At 48.1% G+C, this 12554-nt stretch overlaps 1 pseudogene; it reads right to left on the bottom strand.

The window, feature by feature from the left end:
* Window positions 1-3101: 3101 nt before the first annotated feature.
* LOC122704118 lies at window positions 3102-3200 on the bottom strand (annotated as a pseudogene).
* Window positions 3201-12554: the final 9354 nt, after the last annotated feature.

The raw sequence follows: 12554 nt of genomic DNA, 5'->3' as shown, positions 1-12554 counted from the left end.
ACCCAAGTGCGCGGGCCATTTCTCTGCCAGGTTGTATGCTCTGCTTCACCTAAGACTTCAATCGAGAGAAACACAATTGCCCACCAGGAGCTCATGGTCAAGGAGCGGGGACCCTGCCTTTGCCACCAAGTGAGGTGCTTGGTAGGAGGAGGAAACAGTCGTAAAAGTTGGTGCCACGTGACAACCACGGATGAGGCCCTGTCAGTCAGTCATCCTCACTGATCCTGTATTTGCAAATTCACCTACTCACTAAAATGTATTTATAACCTTAAGATCAATACTCACCACACTTTTGTGGTCATTCCTAACAGAAAAAAAAATTGAGTTGCCTGGTTCCCGTGTTCCCAGCTGAGATGAACCAGGCAAACAGTCTGCCTTCCAGTTCCAGCTCATCCCGTAAGCAAGACTCCTTCCTCCCAGCACTCTCCTTAGTGCTATTTGTTTTGCACTTTTGTGCTTTCTCTGGGTGACTTTGCATTTACAATGCTACCCTGAGGTAGTGCTGTCTAATGATGTGCTTTACAGAGAAAATACAGGTGCGAGGTAAGCTTTCTGCAAGCATGAGGTGCTGTTGGCTGTGAGTTCAATATTAATGAATCAACAATAATACTTTGGCCACCTGCTTTAAAGAGCCACCTCATTGGAAAAGACCCTGATGCTGGGAAAGATTGAGGGCAAAAAGAGAGAGGGCAGCAGAGAATGAGATGGTTAGATGGCATCACCAACTCAATGGACATGAGTCTGAGCAAGCTCTGGGAAATTGTGGAGGACAGAGGACCTTGGAGTGCTGCAGCCCACAGGGTCGCTGCAAGGAGTTGGATACAACTTAGTGACTGAACAACAACTGTATACATATATACATATAAGAAGTCTTTAAAAGAGAAACACAAATGAAGCAAAGTTATGTGCTGACCAGTTGATGAAAAACTGCAGTGAGCCTATATTTCCCCAAGGAGCAAGGGTTCAGCATTCACAGGTTCAGTGTCTCTGCAACTTTATAGAACATCACACTGCAAATAACAAGAACAGACTGTAACTTACTTTCCTGCGAGAGCCCCATGGCTCTGGGTACCCACACGGGAAATGAGGAAACAGGTTTGAGTAGGTTCTTGCCAAAGTCACACCCCAGATCTGGAGATAACAGAGCAAAACTCAGCCCTCAGTTCGACTGTAAACCCTGTCCATCGTGCCCCGCCAAGGACAGAGACAGACATGTTTGAGGGCCCCCTAGGTTGGTTCTAGAGAGATCTAACAGGTTCAGCCCACCTGGGGAACAGAGTGGAAAGTTTAAACATACAAAACTCAAGCTTCCCTCTCCGCTGCTCAACAGTCTCCTCATCCACAGTGTGGCGATAACAACTGCCTCCCAGATCTTGGGGCAGAGTGGGAGGGTCCATGACTATATGTAAAGCCCTGGCTTATCCTGAGCTCTCAGGAAGTAGCAGCTTAGAGCAGTCACTGAGTCCACGGCTTCTGACTGCCTTGATGTTTTTTTTTCTGCTCCTCTCTGAGGGCCAGGACAGGCTGAGATCTGAAACAAATGTCAGCTTCAGCACGGACCCTCTAAGCTTTCCCTCGGGTCTCTGGGTCTCCCCAGGACACATGATCCAAGGCCCAGCTCATGGGTCCCCCAAAGTCTGGGCAGCTATAGGAGATGCGTGCACACTCAGTCGTGTCTGACACTTTGCAACCCCACAGACTGTAGGCTGCCAGGCTCCTCTGTCCATGGGATTCTCCGAGCAAAAATACTGGAGTGGGTCGCCATGCCCTCCTTCAGGGGATCTTCCCGACCCCAAGATGGAATCCAGGACTCCCGTGTCTCCTGCATTGCAGGCAGATCACAAAAATGACTTTAAAGCTGCTAGGATTTTGATTGGGATTGCACTGAATCTATAGGAAGAATCGACAACCTAACAACATTCTCTTCTAGTCTATGAACGTGGTATATCCCTGTCTCTTGTTTAGTTCTTTGATTTTGCTCTACAATTTTTATGGTTTTCAGTATATAAGTCTTGCACATCTTTCCATTGATTCCTGGGTTTCTTATATTTAGCTGTTATCCAAAATGATATTTTTTCCATTTCACTGTTTTGGCTGGTGATAGAAATATAATTTATGCTTACACATTGACTTTGATTCCAGTGACTTTACTTGAATTCTTTATTAGTTCTAAGAACTTGTAGATTTATATAGCATTTCTATGTTCAGAATCATGTCATTTATAAATAATGATGGTGTCTTTTTTTTTGCATTCCAATCTTTATGCCATTTGTTTCTTTTTATTGCTTCCTATGACTGGCCAAGACTGCCAGTACACTGTCAGCTGAAAGGAGGAAGAGTGGTCTTGTTTGCAGTCTTAGGGCACACTTTCAATAACTCACCATTAATTATGTGTGTTGTACAATTGTCGTACATATATTTTATCAGGTAAAGAAGTTCCCTTCTGATCCTATGTTGCCAGTTTTATCATGAATGGGTATGGAATTTTTCACATGCTTTTTCTGCATTTTTTTCACATGTTTTTTCATAGACATCATCACATGAATTATCTCCTTTTTAATTTTAATGAAATGAATCACATTGATGAGTATTCAATTTTGTATTAATTTTTTACTGGAGTGAGCTGTTTTGCAATGTTGTGTTAATTTTTGCTGTATAGCAAAGTAAATCAGCTATCGGTTCAGTTCAGTCGCTCAGTTGTGTCCGACTCTTTGTGACCCCATGGACTGCAGCACACCAGGCTTCCCTGTCCATCACCAACTCCTGGAGCTTGCTCAAAATCATGTCCATCGAGTCGGTGATGCCATCCAACCGTCTCATCCTCTGTCGTCCCTTCACCTCCTGCCTTCAACCTTTCCCAGCATCAGGGTCTTTTCCAATGAGTCAGTTGAAAGAAAAGTGGAAGTGTTAGTTGTTTAGACATGTCCGACTTTATTGCGACCCATAGACTGTAGCCTGCCAGGCTTCTCTGTCCGTGGGATTTCCCAGGCAAGAGTACTTGAGTGGGTTGCATTTCCTACTCCAGAGGATCTTCTTGATCCAGGGGTGGAACCTGGGTCTCCTGCATTGCAGGCAGATTCTTTACCACCAAGGAAGCCTATAAAAATATAGAATGTTTCATGAATTTGTCATCCTTGTGCAAGGACTGTGCTAATCTTCTCTATATCATTTCAATTGTAGTATATGTGCTGCCTAAGCAAGCATGGATTTTCAAATGTTAAACTAGCCTTGCATTTTTAGAATAAACTTCACTTGGTGGTAATGTATTACCTTATCCTTGTATATCATTGGATTGATTTGCCAATATTTTTGTTTAGGATTATTGTGTGCATATTCATGAGAACAATCTATAATCTAAACCATGACTTAACCCACTGAAGACCTGAAACATGCCCACCCATGCTCCTAGCTTAACTCACTCCCATTTGGGTTATATGCCCACCGTTCACATTCCTGATGAGGAAAGTTCTCACTCTGGACTTGGTCTTGGAATTCAGACTGCAGCTATCTACTCCAGAAAAACCAGAAGTTCATCATTCAGTTTATTACTGAGTTCTATGCTCGGTTAGAAGACAGGCAAGAAGAAAATGACAATCCACTCCAGTATTCATGCCTGGAAAATCCCATGGACAGGAGAGCCTGGCGGGCTACAGTCTGTGGGGTCACAAAGGACTTGGACACAACTGAGCAACCCAGTACGCAAGACTCTAGGAAGTAGATCATCTCAGCATGGCCAGTAGTCACTCTGCAGTTAACACCCGCAGTAATACCGCTAGAGCCCCACCTGCATACTCAGTCACTGACCCTGACCCGGTGGTCAAGTTCTCCTGCTTCTCCCCCTACAGACCTTCTCGCCCTACAGAGCTCCTCCCCCTATAGAGCTTGCCATGCAGGAGAGGGGCTCCTTTACCACTGGCAGTGGTTACTTAGCAACTCAACTTTGAAACAAAAAGTTCTCCCCACACATTCTTTTTGAATCTTCATCAGTTTTATTAAAGAGTTATCTAAGAAAACAAGGTAAGCAGTTCAAATACCATTGTCATTAACAACTGCATATTTGTCTGAGTCAAGGTCACGCCCACACTGTGCAACCAATGCAGAAATAATGTGGATGCTGTGGCTTCCGTGAAACTCATCCCCAGACTCCTAATTTAGATTCTATCACTAGCCATGGAGTGTTATTTTTGCTGTTTAATCGCTCAGTCATCTCTGACTCTTTGCAACCCCATGGACGGCGGCCCGCCAGACTTCCCCGTTCTTCACTCTCTCCCAAAGTTTGCTCATAACTCATGTCCGTTGAGTCAGTGATGCCATCCAACCATCTCATCCTCTGCTGTCCCCTTCATCTCCTGCCCTCAGTCTTTTCCAGCTTCAGGGTCTTTTCCAATAGGTTGGCTCTTTGCATCAGGTCTGGCGAGTAAATATGTAAATATGAATTTATGTAAATATGAATTTAGCCATCTCTTACTCTTTAAATCCCACTGTATTTGCTTTCTTTGGTTTTCTGCAGCTTGACCGTGTCCTGCCGAGATGTGCTGCTTTTTGTGCATTTGTTTTTGTTGTTTTGTTTCTTTTTGTTTGGGTTTTTTTTTATTCAGTTTGATGTTCTCTGAGCTTCCTAGATCTATGGTTGACTGCCTGTCAATTTTTTTTAATTAAAGTATAGTTGATTTACAATGTTGTAACAGTTTCAGGTGTATAGCGAAGTGATTCATATATATATATATATATATACAGACACACACATATATATATATATACACACATATGTATGTATATATGTTCTTTTTCAGATTCTTTTTCCTTACAAGCTGTTGTGTTGTTTGTGTGTGATCAGTTGTGTTCAACTCTTTTCGACGCCATGGATTATAGCCCACCAGGCTCCTCTGTCCATGGGATTCTCCAGGCAAGAATACTGGAGTGGGTTGCCATTTCTTGCTCCAGGTGATCTTTCTGATTCAGGGATCAAACCTGGGTCTCCTGCTTCTCCTTCATTGGCAGGTGGATTCTTCACCACTGCCCTACTTGGGAAGCCCTATAGGTTATTATAAGATATATTAAGCATAGTTTCCTGTGCTATAGGATACGACCTTGTTATTTATCTAATTTATACAGAGCAGTGTGTAGATATTAATCCCAAGTTCCTGAGTTAGGAGGGATAAACTAGGTGCCTGTCACTAACGTTTGAAAATTCTCAGCCATCTCTATTTCAGATATTCTGCTCTCTCACTCTTTCTGCTCCTCATGGGGTCCCAGTTTCACAGATGTTACAGCTTTGGAGACTGCCTCACAGTTCTTGGCTGCCTTTCCTGTCGTTTCTTGTATTCCCTTTTCTCTTTGCACTTTACTTCAGGAAGTTTCTCTTGACATCTATTCAGATTCACTGATTCTTTCCTCAGCCATGTCCAGTCCACTGATGAGCCCACCAGAGGCATCCTTTATTTCTGTCATTGTTTTCCATCTCTAGTATTTCCTTTTTGATTCTTCCTTAGAGGTTCCATCTCTCTGCCTAAATTACCCATCTGTTCCTGCATGGTGCCCATTTTTTCTATTAGAACCCTTAACATATTAATCAGTTATTTTAAATTCCTTGTTAGAGGAACTCCCCTGGTGGTTCAGTGGTTAAGAATTCACCTTCCAGTGCAGGGGATGTGGGTTCAATCCCTGGTCAAGAAGCTAAAATCTCACATGCGATGGGGCGGGAAAGCTCGCATGCTACAGCGAAGAGCCCACAGGACACAGCCAAGACCCAGACAAAACGAAGACCTAGCGCAGCCCAAAGTCAATCAATCAACTGATAAATTTCCTGTTTGATAATGTCAGGCTTGGTATCCTATCTGAGTCTGGTTCTGATCATCGCTTTGTCTCTTCAAATTGTATTTATTTTTCCCTTACCTTTTGGCATGCTTTGCAATATTTTGCTGAAAGCTGCACACTTTGTATGAGATGATAGGAACTGATGGGCTTTTAGAATGAGGATACACGTTAATCTGCCCAGGAGTGAGGCTGTAGGTAAAGCTCTCCATAGCTATAGGTGCCAGAAGCTTCAAATTCTCGAGTGTCTTTTTCTGTCTCCTCCCCTGACCTCAGGCTTCCCTACATGCTCCTCCTCAGATAGAATCTGAGACCTGCAGCTCTTTCAGCAGCGATGCACCAGTTAGCATCAGTTCACTTCAGTTCAGTCGCTCAGTTGTGTCCGACTCTTTGTGACCCCATGGACTGCAGCCCGCCAGGCCTCCCTGTTCATCACCAACTCCTAGAATTTACTCAAACTCATGCCCACTGAGTCGGTGATGCCATCCAACCATCTCATCCTCTGTTGTCCCCTTCTCCTCCTGCCTTCAATCTTTCCCAAAATCAGGGTCTTTTCAAATGAGTCAGCTCTTTGCATCAGGTGGCCAAAATATTGGAATTTCAGCTTCAACATCAGTCCTTCCAATGAACACCCAGGACTGATCTCCTTTAGGATGGACTGGTTGGATCTCCTTGCAGTCCAAGGGACTCTCAAGAGTCTTCTCCAACATCATAGTTCAAAAGCATCAATTTTTTGGTGCTCAGCCTTCTTTATAGTCCAGCTCTCACATTCATACATGACTACTGGAAAAACCATAGCTTTGACTAAACGGACCTTTGTTGGCAAAGTAATGGCTCTGCTTTTTAATATGCTGTCTAGGTTGGTCTTAACTTTCCTTCCAAAGAGAAAGTATCTTTTAATTTCATGGCTGCAGTCACCATCTGCAGTTAACATACTAGGGCCCTGCTGGGGCCCTGGAGAGGGGCGGGGGATGGAGAGTATACTAGCATCTCCCAACTAAATGTCAGACTTTTCTTTATTTTTATACTTTGGGTGCACTGGGTCTTCATTGTGGCCCGCAGGCTCTTCACCACAGTGCACAGGCTTCTCAAGTTGCAGCTCGGGCTTCTCTTGCGGTGCCTGGACTCTAGAGCACACGGGCTCGGTAGTTGCTGCTAACCCCGGCATTAGAAGACAGACTCTGAACCCCTGGACCACCAGGGAAGTCCCCTAAATGTCAGTCTTTTAGCGCACCTGTGTCTCAGGGCTATTTCTTCCAGTGGTAGAGCTTCACCCTCTGACTTTCTCTGGCTGCAGCAATTCCAAGCAAATTCCTATCCCCTGTTTGTTTCTCCCTGAGGTGATACTGGAAGTCTGCAGGTGGCTGGAGGGAGAATTCCCATTCCCCACGTGGGATTGGGCTTCCCTGATGGCTCAGATGGTAAAGAATCTGCCTGCAATGCAGAAGACCTTGGTTCGATCTCTGGGTCTGGAAGATCCTTGGGAGAAAGAAATGGCAACCCACTCTAGTATTCTTGCCTGGAAAATCCCATGGACAGAGGAGCCTGGTGGGCTACAATCCATGGGGCCACAAAGAGTCAGACATGACTGAACAACTAACACACACACACACACATACACATGGGATAAGCCTCTGGGTGAACTTCACCAGGATTTTTCTCCTGTCCTCCCACCAAGGATTCTAGAGGGTCTTCACAGATCTTCTCCTGGAGAACCTGGTGGGGTTCCTGGAGATAAAACCCATGAAAGTATGAACCTTCCCCCTGCCCAAGACAGGAGATCCCGGGAGTTTCTCAGCTGGCCCATACGCAGCCTTCCAGCAATTCATCAAAATTACCACTCAGTGTTCCTACCAGCCTGTGGCCCCAGGGATTCTATTTCAGCTGAACAGATCTCAGCTGTGATCCTCCAGAGTCCCATCTCTCCAGATGGCAGGGTGACAGCTCGCCTTGCAACCTCAGTTCTCTGATGGGTCCAAGAAAAACTGCTGATTTTCCATTTGGGAAGGTGATGCAAACTCAGGGAGATAGTGAAGGACAGGGAGGGCCGGGTGTGCTGCAGTTCATGGAGTCACAGAGAGCTGGACATGACCTGGTGAATGAAACAACAAAAAAAGGTGAAGGTGATGATTTCCAAGTTTTCTACATGGCAGAGCTGTACCTGAAAGCCCTCTAACTGTGTTCCTATCAGATTCCTTCCCAAGATCTTACCCAAAGAAAGTATTTCACTGCTCACCCAGCATTCAAAGCCCCCCATCTGAGGGTGTGAGAGTGTAGCTTCTGGGACTTTCCTGGTGGCCCAGTGACTAAGCCTCCATTCTCCCAATGCAGGGGGCCCGGGTTCGATCCATGATGGGAGAACTAGATCCCACACGCCAGAATTAAGAGTCCACATGCTGCAACTAAAGATCCCCCATACCCCAGTGAAGACTGAATATCCCATGTGCCGCAGCTAAGACCACGCACAGCCAAATACACACATACATAAATATAAAAAAAAAGAAGAGAAAGTACAGCTGTTCACTTCATGGTAAGAAGAAACGGGCACAGTGGGGCTGGTAGCTCCAAGCACTCCCTTCACGAGAGCTGTAAGGAGGAAGAGGACATTTCGACCAGTGGGAGAACAAGGAGGTGAAGCTTTCCTCCATGAAATTGCATGGAGAAGGAGTCTCCATCTCTGGCTAGCATCTCACGGCGTGGCGTGGGCACCTGGATGTGCCTGGCTTGCTCAGGAAGCATCAACATACTGAGGGTGGAAACCAGCTGGGTCCTCTTCAAGCTCTCAGCGCTTGGACAGGGCTGGTGCAGCACAAGTGCTCCTTAGATGCTGGTTGAACTAAATAACCTTGAACTAAAGTCTCTGGAACCAGAAGCCACCAGGGCCAGGCTGACCCTGCAGGACATGACAACCCTCACTTGATCTCCAGGTCCAGTCTGGCACCCGGTGGGCAAGCATTAAACATTTGCATAATTAAAATAAATACATGAGGGACTGTCCTGGCTGTCCAGTGGTGAAGACCTTGCCTTCCAGTGCAGGGGGCAGGGGTTCAATCCCTGGTCCGGGAACTAAAATCCCACATGCCTCAGGGCTGAAAAACCAAAACAGAAAAGAGAAGCAATACTGTAACAAATTCAATGAGGACTTTAAAAATGGTCCACAACAACAACAACAACAAAAAACTTAAAAGTAAATAAATAAATAATACATTATGGTCTGAGAGACTGGGGTGTCCAGAAACCTCCAGAAAAAAATCCAATTTGTGACTTACTGGATATCTGAAAGTGAAAGTCGCTCAGTCATGTCCAACTCTTTGTGACCCCATGGACTATACAGTCCCCAGAATTCTCCAGGCCAGAATACTAGAGTGGGTTGCCATGCCCTCCTCCAGGGGATCTTCCCAACCCAGGGATCGAACCCAGGTCTCTTACATTTTGGGTGGATTCTTTACCAGCAGAGCCAGCAGAGAAGCCCCGGATACCTGGAGCAGCACATTGCCTTTCATTGTAACTGTACCTTATTTGGAAAAGGAAATGGCAACCCACTCCAGTATTCTTGCCTGGAGAATTCCATGGTCAGGGGAGCCTGGTGGGCTGTGGTCCATGTGATCACAAAGAGTTGGACACGACTGAGCACGTAGCACACACCTTATTTAACTGGTCTTCAAGTGAGTCTGTTTTCCCTGATTCCCCAAAGTCTGCCATCAGACAAAGAGGAGGAAGGGTGGGAGGATATACACGAGTCTAACATTAAGAAAAATCTCTATCCAATTTAAAATGGAAAACCAACAAGGACCTCCTGTATAGCACAGGGAACTCTGCTCCATGTTATGTGGCAGCCTGGACAGGAGGGGAGTTTAGGAGGAATGGATACATGTGTATGTGTGGCTGATTCCCTTCGCTCTTCACCTGAGACTATCACAACATTGATTTCTTTGTGTGTGTGTGTGTTTTCTTTTTTCTTTATCCTTTAATTTTATGGGATTTTTTTGTTTTATATATTTTTTTTATCACAACATTGTCACTGCCTATACTCCATACAAAACAAAAAGACTTAAAAAAAAAAAAAAAACTCCATTCAGTCCAGTTGAACAGCCATTTTCTGATACACCTACAGTCCTGAGCAGGGGGGCACATGGAGGGCTTTCTTCTCCGGGTTATATTTGGGCACACGGATATGCTGATACCACCCTGAGGGCTTTCTTTGCTGGGTGCAGAGAGCAAAGAAGGCATAGAAGGGAAGGGTCCAGGCTTGGAAAGCATCCATTACTCTTGCACAGCCTCCATTTCCTCTGCTGTAGGAGGGGGTGACTGTGGAAACCTACCTTGCAGAGTTGCTACATGAGCTCTTCACAGTCTCCTTTGCACCTGCCTGACCTCGGGCAGCAGAGGTGCAAAAGAAGCTCTCAGACAGCGGCAGCCCTCACCACTTTATACTCCATGCTGAGGATGGTTTTAGAGCTAGGACAGCAATGATGATCGGATGCTACGGGAGAGGCATCTCTCTGTGGATGAGACACAGGACTGGAGGCAGGGAGGCCCAGGGAGTCTGAGGCCCCAGCTAGGATGAGTGAGAGCAGGCCTAGCCTCCAGTTGTGGGTCCCTCTGGCTCAGCCTCTCGGGTCTGAGGACACACATCCCACTGCCTCATGTCTACCCAGGTGGGAGCATCCGAGGCTGGGCCTTGGCATCTCCTCCCTAACATCCTAATTGGGGCCCAAGGTTCCGAGGATCTGGGCTGCCCTAGCCTGTTGGCCATGCAGGCTTGATAGCTCCTGGAGCTCCCTAGATGCCACTTCGCTGGAACACAGAAGCTTCCTCTGTGCTGCCTAGAGGTGAGCAAGTTCAGAGACCTTGTGGTCCTTTAAATTTGTCCACAGCAAGAAAGCTGAGTGCTGAAGAATTGATGCTTTTGAACTGTGGTGTTGGAGAAGACTCTTGAGAGTCCCTTGGACTGCAAGGAGATCCAACCAGTCCATCCTAAAGGAAATCAGTCCTGAATATTCATTGGAAGGACTGATGTTGAAGCTGAAACTCCAAATACTTTGGCCACCTGATGCAAAGAGCTGACTTATTTGAAAAGACCCTGATTTTGGGAAAGACTGAAGGCAGGAGGAAAAGGGGATGACAGAGGAGATGGTTGGATGGCATCACCGACTCAATGGACATGAGTTTCAGTAAACTCAGGGAGTTGGTGATGAACAGGGAGGCCTGGCGTGCTGCAGTCCATTGGGGTCGCGAAGAGTCAGACACAACTGAGCGACTGAACTGAACACCATCTTGCCCCCATCTGCCCCCGTCACTCTTTCCCTGGCTGAGCATCCGCTGTGTGTTAAGCTCCAGAGCTGGCCCCAGAGACCAAGGAAGATCCAGACAACGTCTCTGCCTTCCAGGAGCTCCCGGTCTGATCATCTGGCTGTGAACCCCGCAAAAGGAAGGTGAGCAGGTGCAAGGGCCCAGAGATGGTGGAGGAAGGGCCTCTGGAGAAAGAAGGGGATGTGAGTGAGTCAGGGACCCTTCCTTCTGGCTGGTCCTAGATGCACAGGAGGGGCTGAAAGCTGGTGAGGGGCCAGGCTGGAGGGCCTGGAGAAAGGCAAAGAAGGGTACCATCCATCTCCCATCCCCCCAACTCCCTCACCCCCTACCCCCGCGACAACCTCCTCCCTTCATCCTTCCTGCCTGCTTTCCCCAACTGCTCTCCCTGTACCCCAGTCTCTGTGTCCGAGGCACCCCCATTCCGATCTCTCCACCATTTCTCTGACTCTCAGAAGTCTCCCCAAGCCCCAGGCTCTTTTGGAATCCCTACCCCCACTTCCTTCGTTTCTCTGCGTCCTTGGATCTCCGAAGTCTCAGACTAAATTTTATCTGGATCCTTCTCGGCCTCTCTTTGCCTCAGTCTCCCTCCATCTCTGCCCAACTCTATCTCCCAAAGCCTGTGCCTTGCCGCGTCCCTCCTGGAGTTACAGCTTGCCCACGTGCCTCACCCCTCAGCCCCGCCGCATCGATCTGCCAGGACTTCCGCGCTGCCAACCGCGGGCCTGGAGGCCCCGGGCGTGGGCGATGCGGGGGGAAGGTTCCAGGAGGCGCAGAGGAGGGGCACCCGGGCCTCCGCGCCCAGAGAGACTCGCGTGCCAGTCACCTGCCGGCCTGGGCGCAGATGACAGCGCTCGACGTGGGAGCCCCCGGGGCGCGCCTTTGTCTCCCCGCGGCCACGGAGGCTAATTAGATTGGAGGTGGGGGGAGCTGTCCCTATTCACGGCGACACTGAGGCCGCCACTCCGCCCGACAGCCCCGCGCTAGCCAGCCCGAGTCACGTCTATTGAAACCGTTTCGGCGGCCGGCGCCCCCACCCCATCTCCGCAGCGGTTGCTTCATTGCGCGCGTTAGCGGGGACGCCCCCCGGAGCCCCGAATCGGCCTGCGGGAACTGGGGAGAGGGCGCACGGGCCCCAGGCGAGGAAGGAATTTCCTTAGGCCCCGCGGGCTTGGGGAGCAGAGAGACTGAGATTCAGCAGGAGAAAGAAATGGGAGGAGGAAGCCCAAAGGGTGTGAGGAAGCCGGAGGGGCGGCCGGAGCGCAGGAGGAAAAGGAAAGAGCGCCAGGGAAGGAGCGGGAGAGAAGGCGAGACGTGGACGGGGGCGCGCGACGGCTGCGGAGAGCAAGCGGAGCAGGGACGTGGCGGGAGGAGACGGGAACCCGCGTGCGGGAGAGGAGGGGCGGGGGCGCGGGGCAGGGAAGGCGGCG

This window comes from Cervus elaphus, chromosome 11 (genome assembly GCF_910594005.1).
Source record: "Cervus elaphus chromosome 11, mCerEla1.1, whole genome shotgun sequence".
NCBI lineage: Eukaryota > Metazoa > Chordata > Mammalia > Artiodactyla > Cervidae > Cervus > Cervus elaphus.
This window is presented reverse-complemented; position numbering and strand designations above follow the sequence as displayed.